Source organism: Canis aureus, chromosome 12, assembly GCF_053574225.1.
Source record: "Canis aureus isolate CA01 chromosome 12, VMU_Caureus_v.1.0, whole genome shotgun sequence".
Taxonomy (NCBI): domain Eukaryota; kingdom Metazoa; phylum Chordata; class Mammalia; order Carnivora; family Canidae; genus Canis; species Canis aureus.
Genome location: NC_135622.1, coordinates 15756299 through 15775822, shown reverse-complemented (window position 1 = coordinate 15775822; position 19524 = coordinate 15756299). Strand labels below are relative to the sequence as shown.

The 19524-nt window shown below is 40.7% G+C and overlaps 1 protein-coding gene across 1 annotated transcript in view; it reads left to right on the top strand.

The window, feature by feature from the left end:
* BOLA3 (bolA family member 3) overlaps positions 1–19524 on the top strand; it is a 39638-nt gene that overhangs the window by 14878 nt on the left and 5236 nt on the right. The window lies entirely within an intron of this gene.

The window sequence follows — 19524 nt, the reverse complement described above, 5'->3', positions numbered from 1 at the left end:
GTGTCTCGGCCACCGGAGCTGGAGGTGGGCCCCGGTCCCCCACCTGCCCCAGGCGGGCCAGGCCTCTGCCATCTGGGAGTTTCCCGAGTTTTCTGGAGCACCCTCTGGCCGGCAAGGTAAGACACCCCTCCCACCCCCACCTCGCAGATGCCAGGTGCATGTCAGAAACCTTTGGCTTGAGTCAACAGAGTTGTTTCTTGCTTGCAACCCAGGAAGCCTGAAGCCACACCATCCCTATCTTACCATTCTCCCCTTGCCCGAGTGAGCCCGACTTTTGACATCTTTTACATTTGCATTCGTTCTAATAATGCTGATAGGATTAAGTCTGTCATTAGGTGCTGTCAGGAAACTGGTCTCATTTCCTAGGTCGTGGTAAGATACCCTGACACTGTGAATTTCAAAGAACACTTAGGCACTTTAATTTTGTTTTGTTTTGTTCTAGAAAAATATAATGATTATTAGAGAGGCAGATAGGAGGGTTTCTTCAATCACGTTGACCTTTATTCAAGCATCATTTATTTATTCAGAACCTGAACGTCTGTCATCATCTCTGGCCTCGGCCAGCAGGCCACCTCCCCAGCAGTTATAAAAACCCACAGGTCCTCAGGGAGCAGAATAGCCAGCTAAACAAATGGATGAAAGAGTAAAAAAAATGAGAACAACTAAGGTTCAAGTAATAATGTTAGCTTTTTTTAAATAAATGGTTTTTAGGACAGTTATATAACTGTTTTTAGAACTATTTTAGATTTACAGAAAAATGGAGAAGATAGTACAGAGTGCCTGTGTATCCCACACCATTTCCCCTACTCTCAGCAGTTTAGATTAGCGTGGTACATTTGTTACAATTAATGAACCAATATTGATACGGTATTACAAATTAAAGCCCATAGTTTATTCAATATCCTTACTTTTCCCTTAGTATCTTTTCCCTGGTGCCCCTCCACGACACCACATTACATGTCGTTGTCATGTCCCCTTTGGCTTCTTCTTGGCCATGACAGTTTCTCAAAATTTCCTTGCTTTTGATGACCCTTTAGTTTTTAAATAGTGCATACCGATATATCCTGTGAGGAAATTATGGATGTGTTTGACAGAAAGCAATTTTTTTTTTTTTTTTTTTTTTTTTAGAAAGCAATTTTTTTGTCATTAAAAATGAGCTTCTGCTTGGGGCAACTGGCTGCCTCAGTGGGTGGACCGTACAACTCTTAATCTCTGGATCATGAGTTCGAGCCCCACATTGGGTGTAGAGTTACTTAACATAAATAAATAAAATTTAAAAAAAAGAGAGACAAGCCTCTACTTATTTTAGATTTAAAAAGAACTGTGCCTTAGACACCAAAGGCATATTCCTCAACCACATATGGTCACAGGAAACCTTTTTTTTTTTTTTTCAATTTTTTTTAATTTATTTTATTTATTTATGATAGGCACACAGTGAGAGAGAGAGGCAGAGACATAGGCAGAGGGAGAAGCAGGCTCCATGCACCGGGAGCCTGACGTGGGATTCGATCCCGGGTCTCCAGGATCACGCCCTGGGCCAAAGGCAGGCGCTAAACCGCTGCACCACCCAGGGATCCCGGTCACAGGAAACCTTTTTTGTGAGGGCACCTTGGAACTGTACCCATATTTGTAAATACTTGGGTGTTTGGGGATTTCAGATTTACAGTGTGTTTCCCCTTCTTGGGAAAAAATGTTTGGAGTTGAATGTAAATAATAGTTTAGTTTTTAAAGCTTAAAACAATTTGCATAATATTCATATTCCTGATTACATTTGATCATTAAAAAAAACCATTTAATCCCAGTATAATTAACTTACAGTGTTATCTTGGTTTCAGGTATATAATATAGTGATTCAGTAATTCTACACATTACTCAGTGCTCATCAAAGTGTACTCTTTAATCCCCATCACCCATTTTGTGATTCTCCCACCTATCTCCTCTCTGGTAACCATCAGCTTATTCTCTATGGTTAAGAGTCTATTTTTTGGTTTGTCTTTTTCCCCTTTATTCATCTATTTTGTTTTTTAAATTCACATATGAGTGAAATCATATAGTATTTGTCTTTCTCCAACTTTTAAAAAATTTTTTTCAACTTTTTTTGAAGTTTTTTTTTTTTATTGGAGTTCAATTTGCCAATATATAACATAACACCCAGTGCTTATCGCGTCAAGTGCCCCCCTCACTGCCCGTCACCCAGTCACCCCAACCCCCCGCCAACCTCCCTTTCCACTACCCCTTGTTCATTTCCCAGAGTTAGGAGTCTCTCATGTTCTGTCTCCCTCGCTGATATTTCCCACTCATTTTCTCTCCTTTCCCCTTTATTCCCTTTCACTATTTTTTATATTCCCCAAATGAATGAGACCATATAATGTTTGTCCTTCTCCGATTGATTTATTTCACTCAGCATAATACCCTCCAGGTCCCTCCACAACAAAGCAAATGGTGGGTATTCGTTGTTTCTAATGGCTGAGTAATATTCCATTGTATACATAGACCACAGCTTCTTTATCCATTCATCTTTCATGGACACCGAGGCTCCTTCCACAGTTTGGCTATTGTGGACATTGCTGCTAGAAACATTGGGGTACAGGTGTCCTGCCATCTCACTGCGTCTGCATCTTTGGGGTAAATCCCCAGCAGTGAAATTGCTGGGTTATAGGGCAGATCTATTTTTAACTCTTAGAGGAACCTCCACACAGTTCTCCAGAGTAGCTGCACCAGTTCACATTCCCACCAACAGTGCAAGAGGGTTCCCCTTTCTCCACATCCTCTCCAACATTTGTGGTTTCCTGCCTTGTTAATTTTCCCCATTCTCACTGGTGTGAGGTGGTATCTCATTGTGGTTTTGATTTGTATTTCCCTGATGGCAAGTGATGTGGAGCATTTTCTCATGTGCTGTTGGCCATGTCTATGTCTTCCGCTGTGAGATTTCTGTTCATGTCTTTTGCCCATTTCATGATTGGATTGTTTGTTTCTTTGCTGTTGAGTTGAATAAGTTCTTTATAGATCTTGGATACTAGCCCTTTATCTGATAGGTCATTTGCAAATATCTTCTCCCATTCTGTAGGTTGTCTTTTAGTTTTGTTGACTGTATCCTTTGCTGTGCAAAAGCTTCTTATCTTGATGAAGTCCCAATAGTTCATTTTTGCTTTTGTTTCCCTTGCCTTCATGGATGTATCTTGCAAGAAGTTGCTGTGGCCAAGTTCAAAAAGGGTGTTGCCTGTGTTCTCCTCTAGGATTTTGATGGATTCTTGTCTCACATTTAGATCTTTCATCCATTTTGAGTGTATCTTTGTGTCTGGTGTAAGAGAATGGTCTAGTTTCATTCTTCTGCACGTGACTGTCCAATGTCTTTCTCCAACTTACTTCACTTAGCATTATATTCTCTAGATTCATTCACATAGATTCTAGGTATCTATCATATAATTCACGTTATATTCTCTAGATTCATTCACATTCTCTAGATTTCATCCTTTTTCATGGCTAAGCAATACTCCATGGTGTGTGGTGTGTACACATGCATGCACATGTGCACATGTGCATATACACACCACATCTTTATCCATTCATCTATCTGTGGACACTTGAATTGCTTCCATAATTTGGCTATTGTAAGTAATGCTGCAATAAACACAGGCGGGCATATATCTTTTCAGACTAGTATTTTCCTATTCTTTGGGTAAATACCCCAATACCCAGTAGTGGAATTACTGGATCATTTTTAATTTAATGTATCTGTTTCTGTGCCAGTGCCGTACTGTTTTGCTCATCATACCTTTGTAGTATATCTTAAAATCTGGATTGTGATTCCATCAGTTTTGCTCTTTTTTCAGGATTGCTTTGGCTGTTTGGGTTGTTTTTTTTTTTTTAAGATTTTATTTATTTATTCATGAGAGACAGAGAGAGAGAGAGAGAGAGGCAGAGACACAGGCAGAGGGAGAAGCAGGATCCCAGCAAGGAGCCAGATGCGGGACTTCATCCCAGCATCTTGGGATCACGACCTGAGCCAAAGGCAGACAATCAACCACTGAGCCACCCAGGTGCACCTTCATAATACCCTCTTATAATTCTTTGTATTTTTGTTGTGTCGATTGTTATTTCTCCTCTTTCATTCTGATTTTGTTTAAGTTCTCTCTCTCTCTCTCTCTCTCTCTCTCTCAATAAGTCTGGTTAAATTAGATTTAACTGATTTAATCATATCAGTTTTGTTGATCTTTTCAAAGAACCAACTTCTGGTTTCATTGATCTGTTCTATTGTATTTTAGTTTCTATTTCATTTATTATTTTTTTAAATATTTTATTTATTCATGAGAGATAGAGATAGATAGAGATAGAGATAGATAGAGATAGAGATAGAGATAGAGATAGAGAGAGATAGAGAGAGAGAGAAGCAGAGACACAGGCAGAGGGAGAAGCAGGCTCCATGCAGGGAGCCCGAATTCAGGACTCGATCCCGGGTCTCCAGGATCACACCCTGGGCTGAAGGTGGCGCTAAACCGGTGAGCCACCTGGGCCGCCCAATCTGCAGGTGTTTTTAGGTCTGACATGAGTCTCTGGTAGGCAGCATATAGATGGGTCTTGCTTTTTAATCCATTCTGTCACTTTATGTCTTTCAATTGGAGTGTTTATTTCATTTACATTCAAAATAATTATCGATAAGAATGTAGGTATTGCCATTTTGTTGCTTGTTTTATGGTTGTTTTTGTAGTTCCTCTTTTCCTTTATTCTCTTGCCCTCTTCTCTCACAGTTTGCTGGCTTTTTTAGTGATATACTGGGATTCCTTTCTCTTAATTGTTCGCATATCTATTTACCATTTTTTGCTATAGAAAGCAATTTTTATAACAAAAACAAAACTGCAAGAGAAGTCACCATCTGGTTGGCCAATTGAAAGTTACTCTAGGGGTGCCTGAGTGGCTCAGTCAGTTAAATGTCTGCCTTCTGCTCAGGTCGTGATCCCAGGGTCCTGAGATGGAGCTCCCCATCAGGACCCCTGCTCAGTGGGGAGTCTGCTTCTCCCTCTCCCACTGCCCCTCCCTGGATCATGCTTTCTCTTTTTCTCTCTCTCAAGTAAATAAAATAAAAAGAAAAGGAAAAAAGAATATTACTTTGTTCTAAACATTTTGGCAAACATTAAATAGTCACACCTTAAGACACCACACCAAGAAAATACACTGGCATTATTAAAAATAAAACAAGTACCCTGAGTTAGAGGCATCAGAAAGTAGCAGCTTAACTGGACAGGATGGGTTTAAAGGATGGTTGTCTTGGGTGAGGTTTGGTAGATTTATAAACAAGGTTAGGTAGGAAAGGCTTTTCCAGGGCTGCCCGGGTGGCTCAGTGATTTAGCGCCACCTTTGGCGCCACCTTTGGCGCCACCTGGAGACCCAGGATCAAGTCCCACGTTGGGCTCCCTGTGTGGAGCCTGCTTCTCCCTCTGCCTGTGTCTCTGCTTCTCTCTCTCTCTCTCTCTCTCTGTGTGTGTGTCTCTCATGAATAAATAAATAAAATCTTAAAAAAAAAAGGAAAACTTTTCCACACACATCATTAACCTATAAGCGTATAATTACTAACCTATGAAACAACGGAAGAAAACTATAAACAAGCTGAGACTGTCCCTCTTTTATTTAACAGAGAACTGTTGGCAGAAAAATGCTTTGGGTGGAAGTCGAAAGTTATGATGCCTTGGAAATTGTTTCAGTACTTTTTCTACTACTTCAGGCACCAATTAGTGGAACTGAAAATACAAACTGTCTTGAGCTGCTCCATCCTTGCCCCACATCTTCCTCTGTTCTTGGAGCTGAGGCTTACAGTGTAAGTTAATGATCATAGGTGTATGTGCACAGCCAACTGCCCCGCCCTGTCCAAACCAACTGAGCTATTTTCTGAATCAGATTTGCACAACTCAAAAGAAAAAAAAGTTCAAAGACCAGGATGTTTTCAAGGCAGCTTTTTAGAAGCGTATGTTGACTTGCCCCATTTTAGGCTTTTTCAGTGTTTATTTTGCTTCCTCTCATAGCTAACAGTTTGAAAATGAGCTTATCATCTGGTATAGGAAGGTCAGATTTCTTATATCTTCAGTCTCCCCTTCATTTGGTTTAATGTCTGAAACTAGGAATCTTCTAGTGCTGTGTGAGGACAAGCATTTGTTTCATTAAAACAAATACTCATGATTTGAGGATCAGCTGATTTTCTTGATACAATACATGAAAAAAGAGAACTTGGGGATCCCTGGGTGGCAGCAGTTCAGTGCCTGCCTTTGGCCCATGGCGTGATCCTGGAGTCCTGGGATCGAGTCCCACATTGGGCTCCCTGCATAGAGCTTGCTTCTCCCTCTGCCTGTGTCTCTGCTTCTCTCTCTCTCTCTCTCTTTCTCTCTCTCTCTCTCTCTCTGTGTCTCTCATGAATAAATAAGTAAATCTTTAAAAAAATAAAAATAAATAAAAGTAGAAAGGACATGAATAAATATTTCTCCAGAGAGAGAGAGAGAGAGAGAGAGAGAGAAGAACATCTCAACCTGACACCTTTCTTCTGACCCGTTGAATTTAATAGCTGGTTCTCCATGATCTCTGGGTAGATCTCATTCCTGAACATGGTAAAACACTGGACTTGGTAGCTATCTAAGCACGGACTCATTTCACTCTCCATCCTCCTGCTTCAGTACCAATTTAAGAATGCAAATCCTATGTGGGCAGGTTTTTAAAGTTGGTGAGAAAATTTTATTTTATTCTGGCTGAAGTTAATCATATTATTTTCTAAAGTGAGCCTTTACATGTTTTACATTTTAAAAATCCCAGTCAATTTGAAACTGAAGTTTTAAAGACACCAATGATTTATCTGCTCTTTGAGAAGCAATATGCTGAGTGTCCATGTGTGGCAATAGTTACTGCCACACTGCACTCTTGTATAGGCCAGACTAGGGAAGTGGGAGCTGAACACACCTACTCTTGCCACAAAACCTGCTAAAACAGAAACAAGGTGGTTGAGAAGTAGACAAGCACTGTTTGCATATAAACCTGTCTATACAGCATGAGAACATCTGATCTATTGTGTTAGTTCTATTGAGGGAGGTCAACTGATGTCATGTGTAAAAATCAACAGGTTAATTGTCCAAGCTTTTCCAGATTTCAATTGGTTATGTGGGATCAAATAGATATGCTAGCATAATCACAATGAATTGACCATGATCTTAAGCACATTTAAGGAAAAATACAAATGTTTATTGCCAGCATAAGTATTTTCTCATTCTTTACTCAAGAAAGGTGAGGCTTTATTTTGTTCATGATTTCCCCTAAGTAAATGACGGGAAAATTTAACAAACTAGCTTAGGTCAATTTATTAAGTTACAAAATGTAACATTCTGATGTAGTCTAATTCATGGTAGACACTGTATATAAATAAGAGAGCTGAGGTCTTCTGCACCTGCATGACACTATCCTTCTTGGTTCAGAAACAATCGTTAGGAGGTGGAATCCAACTTTTTTGTTGTATACAGATACTGCCAAGAGAAAAAAGGTTTATCAGATTTCGAATGGCACAGTTGTAAATTGGCAGTTGACAGCTTTCAGTGTAAAACTTCTTAGCAAGAGAGACTGGATTAGAATTCAAAGTAGCTGGGATTTTTTTCTCCCGTGTGAGAACTGCTGTCATGGGTCACATGCACGTTCCTGGGCAATCGGTGTGATCTGGAGGGACTTGTATGGTGTTGTACAAGCACATTTTTGCGACAGGCAATAAGATCTTGAGAGTTTTTAGGGCTAAAGGACTTGCTCCTGATCCTCCTGAGGACCTCTACCATTTGATTAAGAAAGCTGTTGCCAATTGAAAGCATTTTGAGAAGAACAGAAAGGATAAGGATGCTAAATTCAGACTAATTCTGATCAAGAGCCATATTCACCAGTTGGCTTGATATTATAAGGCCAGATGAGTCCGCACCCCGCCCCGCCAAATGGAAATTTGAGTCATTCACAGCTTCTGCCCTGGTTGCATAAATGCGTCTGTGTATTCAAGCAATAAAATCCTTGTCTAACTAGAAAAAAAAAAAAAAAAGCAGAGGGAACCTCAGGTGTACAGTGCCTAAAAGCCTACTATGTGAGTCCGTAAAAACATATACTGTGGCGCTATCCATCCAGCCTGTCTTTTGAAGGACCGCTTGTAACAATCACAGTTGTGGGGAGAAACAATTTAAGTTTTGTTTTGTTTTGTTTTACAAAGTTTTAAAAATGATACTAAATATACATCTTGGCACCTTTAGCATTTTTGTGCAAACAGACTTTGACAAAGAGAGTAGGAATGTAACCCTGTTCCTTTCCTTTCTCCCAGTGCAGATGCGCCTTTATTTTCCTCTGAGCCATAGTGTTTCTGCTTCAGCTGCTGGGATGACTGCTTCATTCTGCCCTTCACTATGCAGAGAGCTTTATAAGCTCTGCGGTGGGCAGGGGTTCCTCGTCATCAGACTCACTGAAAATCCATGCCCAGAACCGGCCCCTCACTCTCCTGACTTGGCTCTTCTCTGTAACTGCCACCTGTGCCCCCACAAGGCTTGTGCACCATTATTTGAGGTTTGGGGGTTTTGTACAGTTTACTCTGTTGTCAGGCCCATTCTTTGGCTGTTGGGAGCCTGCCTTCAACCCCAGCCAGCCAGATTTAGTTATGGTTCTTCTATATCTGGGGCAACTTCTGTTAATCTGTGACTCAAAATGGCTGAGTCTCCTATCTGAGGAGTCTTTAGAGAATCATTCTTCTATGATCATCTTCATGCCATCTTTTTTTATATAATAAATTTATTTTTTATTGGTGTTCAATTTGCCAACATACAGAATAACACCCAGTGGTCATCCCGTCAAGTGCCCCCCTCAGTGCCCGTCACCCAGTCACCCCCCCCACCTCCCTTTCTACCACCCCTAGTTCATTTCCCAGAGTTAGGAGTCTCTCATGTTCTGTCTCCCTTTCTGATATTTCCCACTCATTTTTTCTTCTTTCCCCTTTATTCCCTGTCACTATTTTTTATATTCCCCAAATGAATGAGACCAAATAATGTTTGTCATTTTCCGATTGACTTACTTCACTCAGCATAATACCCTCCAGTTCCATCCACGTCGAAGCAAATGGTGGGTATTTGTCATTTCTAATGGCTGAGGAATATTCCATTGTATACATAGACCACAGCTTCTTTATCCATTCATCTTTCGATGGACACCGAGGCTCCTTCCACAGTTTGGCTATTGTGGACATTGCTGCTATAAACATCGGGGTGCAGGTGTCCCAGCGTTTCATTGCAGCTGTATCTTTGGGGTAAATCCCCAGCAGTGCAATTGCTGGGTGGTAGGGCAGGTCTATTTTTAACTCTTTGAGGAAACTCCACACAGTTTTCCAGAGTGGCTGCACCAGTTCACATTCCCACCAACAGTACAAGAGGGTTCCCTTTTCTCCACATCCTCTCCAACATTTGTGATCCATCTCCATCTCCATCTTTATTTAATTCATTGACTTTCTTTATTTAATTCATTGACTTTCTTTTATAGCTTCTTCCTTCTTTGTTGAGGTGGAAGATTATTGAAATCCTCTGGCATTGCATCACCTGTACTTGAGGCTTTTTGAAGCAGTGAATTTGGAATTTGAAGATCATGAAACATTGAGTTCCCTTTTCTGTTCGGGAGACTTATTTATTGTTATGAATAGCTATAACTCCTTTTTGGATATGCTAACAGATTTGACCTCTGGGTTGCCTTTCTGGAATTTGAAAGACTGTTCTCAGACACAGTACACTTCTTTGCCTGAGTGTCATCCTCAGATGTCTCTGTGAGGCTCAAACTCTGATCTGACATTTCTATTAGCAGCTGTGACATTTTCCCGATCACTGATTCAGTGGCCTTTCCTGTTACATCTGAGAACTTTTCATTGATTGCTATTGCCCATCAGTCAATCTCTGTACATCTTCATTGATTCTCTCGTTCTCACTCTCCCCCTTGCCTCCATCTTTTGTATTTTCTGCAAGATGTTGGAACTCTGAAGATGGTAATAGTCACGCAGTTCATGGTGGTATTTCTTGGAGAATTGATGCCTATTCTGCTTTGCTGTCCTCTGTCATTGGCAACACGTTCAAGCTTACTAGTGTGCCTTTTCACCATCTTTTCTTAAAGATTGTTTGTTTGTTTATTTATTTGAGAGAGAGGCAGAGACACAGGCAGAGGGAGAAGCAGGCACCCTGCAGGGATCCCAATGCGGGGACTCCACCTCAGGACTCCAGAATTATGACCTGAGCTGAAGGCAGATGCTCAACCGCTGAGCCACCCATGTGCCCCTCACCATCTACTTTGTAAAACATTCCTGTCGGCATCATTTTCTCAGAACACTGCTGTGCTTGGCCAGTCTTTTTGCAGTCTTGCTGACGTTGTCTTTTACCCGATTTAAATTGCTTCCAGGGAGCATCTGTCTTCCATGTATCATGACAGTGCGATTTGCACTCCTGCGCAGGTCCTAACCATAGGCCGCTCACTCCACGGTGATCTGTGAGGTCAAGTTCTGGCAGGTCAGTTAGGGCTACCCTGCGGGGTCACTCACTCACAGGGCGGAAGGGAAAGCTTTCCATGATGTGTACGCATACTCTTCTTCCTCCTCCGACTTCTTTTTTAGGTTAGTATTTCTTCAAAAGATCCTGAGTTGCTCTGCATAGCTGAGTTCAATCTCTGTCTCTTCCCTGACAAATGGGGTATATTTTTCAAGAATACCAATTTCCGGGGATCCCTGGGTGGCGCAGCGGTTTGGCGCCTGCCTTTGGCCCAGGGCGCGATCCTGGAGACCCGGGATCGAATCCCACATCGGGCTCCCTGCATGGAGCCTGCTTCTCCCTCTGCCTATGTCTCTGCCTCTCTCTCTCCGTGTGACTATCATGAATAAATAAATAAATAAAATCTTTAAAAAAAAAAAAAAAAAAAAGAATACCAATTTCCCACTTTGTGTGGTTTGAGGTCAAACTGATGCTCCGCGGGTGCTTCCCAGGGGGCATGGCTCCTTGTGAGTTGCTCTTCGGCCAACCCCAGAGAATCCCATCCCTTTGTCATGCATCCTGCAGCACTGCCTCCTGGGTCTTCTCCAGCCCCGTCCCCATGACTCCTCACCTATACTCTGTCCTGCATCCTGTGTGCTTTAATTTGCAAATGACCAGCAAGCAGACTTGGACAAATGGAAAATGTAAACTTGTTCTTGTATAGAAGGACTCAACCACATAAAAATGTCAGTTCTAAGTAACTTATAGATTTAATATGAATCAAATAAAAGTGTCAACAGTATTTTTTCCTGACACTAGGAAAGTTCATTCCAAAGTTCGTATAGAAAAATAAATACACAAGAACGCTAGGAAACTCCTGAAAAAAGAGCAATGAGGGTACACTAGCTGTTAAAAAGTGGTAACTAGAAATTAAATTATATGATAAACATTGATATTAAAATATGTTTAGGGAATCCCTGGGTGGCTCAGAGGTTTAGCACCTGCCTTAGGCCCAGGGCATGATCCTGGAGTCCCGGGATCGAGTCCCACTTTGGGCTCCCTGCATGGAGCCTGCTTCTTCCTCTGCCTGTGTCTCTGCCCCTCTCTCTCTCTGTGTATGTCTCTCATGAATAAATAAATAAATAAAATCTTTAAAAAATATATATGTTTTACATGTAACTGCTTGGTTGTGTGGGCCTGGGCACATGTGCTCGGCACCCAGCACAGCAGCTACTAGGAGTCAGGTGTTCAGCAGCAGCTGTGGAATGAGTGGGTCCTGGATGTGGGGCAGCAGCTTTTGCTCCAGGTTCCAAATGCGAACATGCTGAAGAGTCAAAATTTCTTTGCAGAAATGCATCTTCAGGTCAATAGGAGGAAGTTAATTTCCAGGACGCTCACTTCTCAGTGGAATGAGCCACAGCCTGTGGTGCCTTGGAGCAGCCTTGGAGTTATGTGTTCTCATCTGACCTCATTCGGAATATTTCAGACCTTTGATTACTGATTCAGAGCCATTTATTCTGTGTCCTTTATGGGGACTCTCAGGATTCTCAGGAGGCTCTTCGGCATCTATTCTTATGGTCTTTTATGGCCTCGTGCATCCTCCTGGATGTTCCTTCCTGTTAAATAGCTGTTTGCTAATCTGCTTTGATTATTCTGTTCTCTGCACATCAATTATGCTTTCAGCATAGATACTATTTGGTCTATTATCTAGTAATCTTGATTTTGTTGAGTAGGTGAGATATTCTTTTTAATCTTTTTTTTTTTAAGATTTTATTTATTTATTCATAGACACACAGAGAGAGGCAGAGACACAGGCAGAGGTAGAGGGAGAAGCAGGTTCCATGCAGGGAGCCTGATGTGGAACTCGATCCCAGGTCTCCAGGATCACACCCCAGGCTGTAAGCGGCACCAAGCTGCCCACCAAGCGCCACCGGGGCTGCCCATCTTTTTGAAAATAGATTGCAGTCACTGTCTACCCTTGTGTCTTGATTGCAAGGACTCATTGCTGTCTTTGAATTCTTAATTAACGTTTGTTCTTTGTGCAATAAAAGATTTTTTTTTTTTTTTTTGGTTTCAGATAACTGGTCTTCCTGTTTATTCATACATTTTTGAGTAAAATCTTGTTGATCTTTTTGTTCTTTTTTTTTAATTAATTAATTAATTTATTTATGGTAGTCACAGAGAGAGAAAGAAAGAGAGGCAGAGATATAGGCAGAGGGAGAAGCAGGCTCCATGCACCGGGAGCCCAATGTGGGATTCGATCCCGGGTCTCCAGGATCACGCCCTGGGCCAAAGGCAGGCGCCAAACCGCTGCACCACCCAGGGATCCCGATCTTTTTGTTCTTATTGTCAATTTATTTAGAAAAGTTTTATAGGGATCCCTGGGTGGCGCAGTGGTTTGGCGCCTGCCTTTGGCCCAGGGCGTGATCCTGGAGACCTGGGATCGAATCCCACATTGGGCTCCCGATGCATGGAGCCTGCTTCTCCCTCTGCCTATGTCTCTGCCTCTCTTTCTTTCTCTCTCTGTGACCATAAATAAATTTTTTAAAAAATTAAAAAAAGAAAAGTTTTATAGTTTATGTAAATATTTTAAGAGTTTAAAAAAATATTTTATTTATTTATTTATTTATTTATTTATTTATTTATTTATTTATGAGAGACACAGGCAGAGGGAGAAGCAGACTCAAAGCAGGGAGCCCGATACGGGACTGGATCCTGGGACTCCAGGATCATGCTCTGGGCCAAAGGCAGGTGCTAGACTGCTGAGCCACCCAGGCATCCTAGTCTTTATTTTTTAAAAAAAATTTATGTATTTATTCATGAGAGACACACAGAGAGAGGCAGAGACATAGGCAGAGGGAGAAGCAGGCTCCTTGCAGGGAGCTGATGCGGGACTCAATCACAGGACCCTGGGATCATGACCTGAGCCAAAGGCAGAGGCTCAACCACTGAGCTACCCAGATGCCCCCAAAGTACAGGTCTTTCACCTCCTTATGTTTATTCCTAGTTATTTTATTGTTTTTTGGTATAGTTCTTTTATTTTTATTTTTATTTATTTATGATAGTCACAGAGAGAGAGAGAGAGGCAGAGACACAGGCAGAGGGAGAAGCAGGCTCCATGCACCAGGAGCCCGACGTGGGATTCGATCCCGGGTCTCCAGGATCGCGCCCTGGGCCAAAGGCAGGCACCAAACTGCTGTGCCACCCAGGGATCCCAGTTTTTTGGTATAGTTCTAAATGGAATTGTTTTCTTAATTTCTCTTTCTTCATTATTAGTGTATAGGAACACAACAGATTTCTGTACACTGATATTGTATTCTGTAACTTTACTGAATTCATTTATCAATTTTAGTAGTTTTTTGGTGGAATCTTTAGGCTTTGCTACACAGAGTATCATGTCACCTGCAAACAGTGGACGTTTTGCTTCTTCTCAACCAGTCTGGTTGCCTTTTATTTCTTTATCTTATCTGATTGCTTGCGTCTAGGACTTCCAGTACTATGTTGAATAAATGTGGTGGGAGGGGACATCTTGTCTTATTCCTGATCTTACTAGAAGAACTCAGTTTTTCCCCATCGAGTATGATGTTAGCTATGGGTTTTCATAAATGGCTTTTATTATGGTGAGGTATGTTTCCCGTTAACCTGCAGAAGGTTTTTATCATGAATGGATATTATCCTTTGTCAAATGCTTTTTCAGCATCAGTTGAAATAATCATGTTTTTTTTTATCCCTTGTCTTGTTGATATATCATGTTGATTGTTTTGCAAATATTGAACCATCCTTACATCCTGGGAATAAATCCCACTTGATCATGGTGAAAGATTTTTTAAAGATGTATTGTTGAATTTAGTTTGTTAATACTTTGTTGAAAATTTTTGCATCTATGTTCATTGGAAGTATTGGCCTGTGGTTCTTTTCTTTTCTTTTTTCTTTTTTCTTTTTTTTTTTTAGTAGTATCTTTCTCTGGTTTGGGTATCAGAGTAATGCTGGCCTCACAGAATGAATTCAGAAGCTTTCCTTTTGGAGTGCCCCACTTAGATGACTACTTTTTGACCTCATCACAGTGATTCCTTTGTTTTACAAAAGCTGTGTGTTAAGGTCCAGATAGGGGCAGAGAATAGCTGTGTAATGTGTGGCTCATCCACCTGCCTGATGCCCACTGTCAGTAAGTTACCTTGAATAAAACTCCCTGTAAAAGGTACAGAAGGGGCTTGCTTTGTTACTTGGGCTCGTGCCTTCTCAGTCTGGAAAATACCTTACTGACCCTTCTCCACCTTCTGACAGCAACTCTTTAAAAAGATGTAGTTCTGTATTATTGGATACTTAAAAATCCATTAAGTAAAAAAAGATTACAACAATACTGCATGATTTCATCAGAATTTTGTATATATATGTTTATATTTACACACTCAGAAAATGTTTGCAACCAATATGTGGTGGGATTTCAGGTAATTTTTAAAAACTTCTGTCATCTAGTGTTTCTATATTTAACATGGCATTATATAACAAGAGATGAAAGCATAATTATAGTTACCCAGGAGTGAGTCAGCCAGCCCTGCTGAGGCAGGAATCTCCCCACCCTCTCCTCAAGCCATGAAATGTGGCTGTTAGGACAGTGGCTCTGGCTCAGGAAGGGACAGGACTAGGTCTCCTTCAATCCAAAGATGTCAAATGGAAAGAAGCAGGTTACCAAACACAGGGTGATCCTACTTTTGTAAAACATGTGAATGAGTATGAAGATCCCAGGAGTGTCTTGTGTGCCCAGATATTTCCAGAGGGTTCATTTGCAAGTGAAAGAAAATGGAGAAGAAAATCTATGAGCCTATCATTTGGCAGCCCTTTTATGATTATGGGGTTTTCACTCAGATGCCGTCAGAGATTAGCTTTCCTGTCTAGTGACCTAACAGGATGCTGGCATCCATTAGAAAGAATGCTGAAGTCTTTATGGACTGCTGGCTTTGTGGTCAGCCTGAGATATCGAATCAATTTCAGTCAGATGTTTCAAGTAGGAAGGGACTCTCTTCCACTGTCCCTTCTGTCTTTTCCTCCATTCAGTTCCCCCTTTTTCACAGATCAGCCACCACCAGGATTGGCCATATATATACTGCCAATATAAGTGCACTCCTTAATCCCCATCACCTATTTCACTCCCCCTCCTCCCACTTCCTCTCTGGCAATCATCTGTTTGTTCTTCATAGTTAAGGCTGCTTTTGGTTTCTTTTTCTTCTTCTTTTTTTTTTTTTTAATTTTTTTTTTTTATTATTTATTTATGATAGGCAGACAGTGAGAGAGAGAGGCAGAGACACAGGCAGAGGGAGAAGCAGGCTCCATGCACCGGGAGCCCAACGTGGGATTCGATCCTGGGTCTCCAGGATTGCGCCCTGGGACAAAGGCAGGCGCTAAACCACTGCGCCACCCAGGGATCCCTCTTTTTCTTCTTTTTTAAAAAATATTTTATTTATTCATGAGAGAGAGAGACAGAAACACACACACAGAGAGAAAGAGATGCAGGCTCCCTGCAGGGAGCCCAATACAGGACTCAATCCCGGGCCCCCGGGATCACGCCCTGAGCCAAAGGCAGACGCTCAACAACTGAGCTACCCAGGCCTCCCTGGTTTCCTTTTTTTTTTTTCTTTTGCTTGTTTGGTTTCTTAAATTCCATGTATGAGTGAGATCATACTAATTGTCTTCCTCTGACTTACTTCACTTTGCATTCCACTCCTTAGCTCCACCACTGTTGCAAATGGCAAGATTTCATTCGTTTTTATGGCTGAGTAATATTCCGTTGTGCATATGTACCATGTCTTCTTTATCCATTCATCTATCCGTGGACACTTAAGCTACTTTCATAATTTGGCTATTGTAAAAAAAAAATGGTTCAATAAACATAGGGGTGCATATATCCTTTCAAATTAGTGGCTTCCTATTCTTTGGGTAAATACCCAGTAGTATGATTACTGGATCACATGGTAATTCCATTTTTTATTTTTTGAGGAGCCTCCATACTGTTTTCCACAGTGGCTGCACCACTTTGCATTACCCCCAACAGTGCATGAGGGTTCTTTTTCTCCGCATCCTTGCCAAAACTTGTTTCTTGTGTTTTTTATTTTATATATTCTGACAGATGTGAGGTGATATCTCATTGTGGTTTTGATATGCATTTACCTGATGTAAGTGATGTCGAGCATCTTTTCATGTGTCTGTTAGCTATCTGTATGTCTTTTTTGGAGAAATGTCTGTTCATGTATTCTGCCCATTTTAATTGGATTATTTTTTGGTGTATAAAATTTTTTAAAAATTTTGTTTATTTATTAATGAGAGACAGAGAGAGACAGAGAGAGAGAGGCAGAGGCAGAGACACAGGCAGAGGGAGAAGCAGGCTCCATGCCAGGGAGCCCGACGTGGGACTCGATCCCAGGTCTCTAGGATCAGGCCCTGGGCTGAAGGCAGGGCTAAACTGCTAAGCCAGCCGGGCTTTCCTAAAATTCTTTATATATTTTGGATACTAACCGCTTATAGGATATATCATTTGCAAATATCTTCTCCATTCAGTACATGGTCTTTTTGTTTTGTCGATTTTTTGTTGTCTGGAAGCTCTTTATTTTGACGTAGTTCCAATAGTTTTTTTTTTTTTCCCCGTAGTTCCAATAGTTTATCTTTACTTTTATTTCCCTTGCCTCAGGAGACCTATCTAGAAAAAACATTGCTATGGCCAATGTCAGAGAAATTATCACCTGTGCTCTCTTCTAGGATTTTTATGATTTCAGGTCTCACACTTAGGTCCTTAATCCATTTTGGGTTTAAGTATAAGGCTCCATGTCCATCGAGGAGTTTATTTTTGTGTATGGTGTAAGAAAGTGGTCCAGTTTCATTCTTTTGCGTGTAGCTGTCCAGTTTTCCCAACACCATTTGTTGAAAAGACTTTTTCCCATTGTATATGTTTTGCCTGTCAAAGATTGACCATATAGTCATGGACTTATTTCTCTCTCTTTTTTTTTTTAACTTTTTTTTTTTTTAAAGATTTTATTTATTTATTCATGATAGAGAGAGAGAGAGAGAGAGAGAGAAGCAGAGACACAGGCAGAGGGAGAAGCAGGCTCCATGCACCGGGAGCCCGATGTGGGATTCGATCCCGGGTCTCCAGGATCGTGCCCTGGGCCAAAGACAGGCACTAAACCACTGCACCACCCAAGGATCCCTCTTTTGTTGTAGTTGTTGTATTCCAATGATCTATTTTTTTTCCAGTGATCTATTTTTATGCCAGTACCATACTGTTTTGATTACTATAGTTTTGTAGTATAACTTGAAACCTGGAATTGTGATGCCTCCAATTTTTTCAAGATTGCTTTGGCTATTGGAGGTCTTTTGTGGTTCCATACAAATTTTAGGATTGCTCTAGTTTGGTGAAAAATGCTGTTGGGGGCAGCCCGGGTGGCTCAGTGGTTTAGTGCTGCCTTTAGTCCAGGGCATGATCCTGGAGATGTGGGATCGAGTCCCATGTTGGGCTCCCTGCATGGAGCCTGCTTCTCCCTCTGCCTGTGTCTCTGCCCCTCTGTGTGTGTGTTTCTCTCATGAGTAAAGAAGTAATTAAAAAAAAAAAAAGAAAGAAAAATGCTATTGGTATTTTGTTAGGGTTTGCATTAAATCTGAAAATTGCTTTGGATCCTATAGACAGTATTTGCTCTTCCAATCCATAAGCATGGAATATCTTTCCATTTCTTTGTGTTCTCCTGACTTTCATTAGTGTTTACAGTTTTCAGAGTATAAGTCTTTTACCTGTTTGGTTAAGTTTATTCCTAGGTATTTTATTGTTTTTGGTACAATTATACATGGGATTATTTTCTTAATCTCTTTCTGTTATTAGTGTATAGAAACGCAACAGATTTCTGTACACTGATTTTGTATCCTGTGACTTTACTGAATTCATTTATCAGTTCTAGTTAATATTAATATTAATAATAATAAACACATAGTCTTTAGGGTTTGCTATGTAGAGTGTCATGTCATCTGCAGTGAAAGTTTTGCTGCTTTACCAGTTTGGATGCTCTTTATGTTGTCTGATTTCTTGTGGCTAGGACTTCCAGTACTATGTTGAATAAAAATGTTGAGAGTGGATATCCTTGTTTCTGACCTTTGGGAGAAAAACTCTTTTTTTTTTTTTTTTTTTAAGATTTTATTTATTCTTGAGAGACACAGTGAGAGAGGCAGAGATGTAGGCAGAGGGAGAAGCAGGCTCCACGCAGGGAGCCTGATGTGGGGCTCCATCCTGGGACTCCAGAATCATGCCCTGAGCCAAAGGCAGATACTCAACTGCTGAGCCACCCATGTGCCCCAAGAAACTCTTTTTCCCCATTGAGGATGATGTTTGCTGTGGGGTTTTGACATAAGGGCTTTATTATGTTGAGGCATAGTCCCCCTAGACCTACTCTGCAGTGTTTCTATCATGAATGGATGTACTTTGTCAGCATCAATAGAAATGGCCATATAGTTTTTATCCTTTCTTTTATTGATGTGATGTATCATGTTGATTGTTTTGCAAATATTGAACCACCCTTGCATCCTAGGAGTAATTCCCACTTGATTGTGGTTTACGATTTTTTAAATGTTGGTTTCCTAATATTTGATGAGGAATTTTACTTCTGTATTCAAGAGATATTGGCCTGTATTTATTCTTTTTGTAGTGTCTTTAGTGTTGGTATCAGGGTAATGCTGGCCTCATAGAATGAATTTGGAAGTTTTCCTTCCTCTTCTATTTTTTAGAATAGTTTGAGAAGGAATAGATATTAACTCTTCTTTAAGTGTTTCGTAGAGTTCTATGAAGCCATCTGGTCCTGGACTTTTGTTTGTTGGGAGTTTTTGGATTACTGATTCAATTTAATTTTTGGTAATTGCTCTTTTCAAATCTATTTCTCCTTTAGTTTTGGTGAGTTGTGTTTCTAGGAATTTATCCATTTCTTCTAAGTTGTCATAATCGTGTTACAACTGTATTTCTGTGGTTGTTGGTTAATTTTTTTTTTAAGATTTTATTTATTTATTC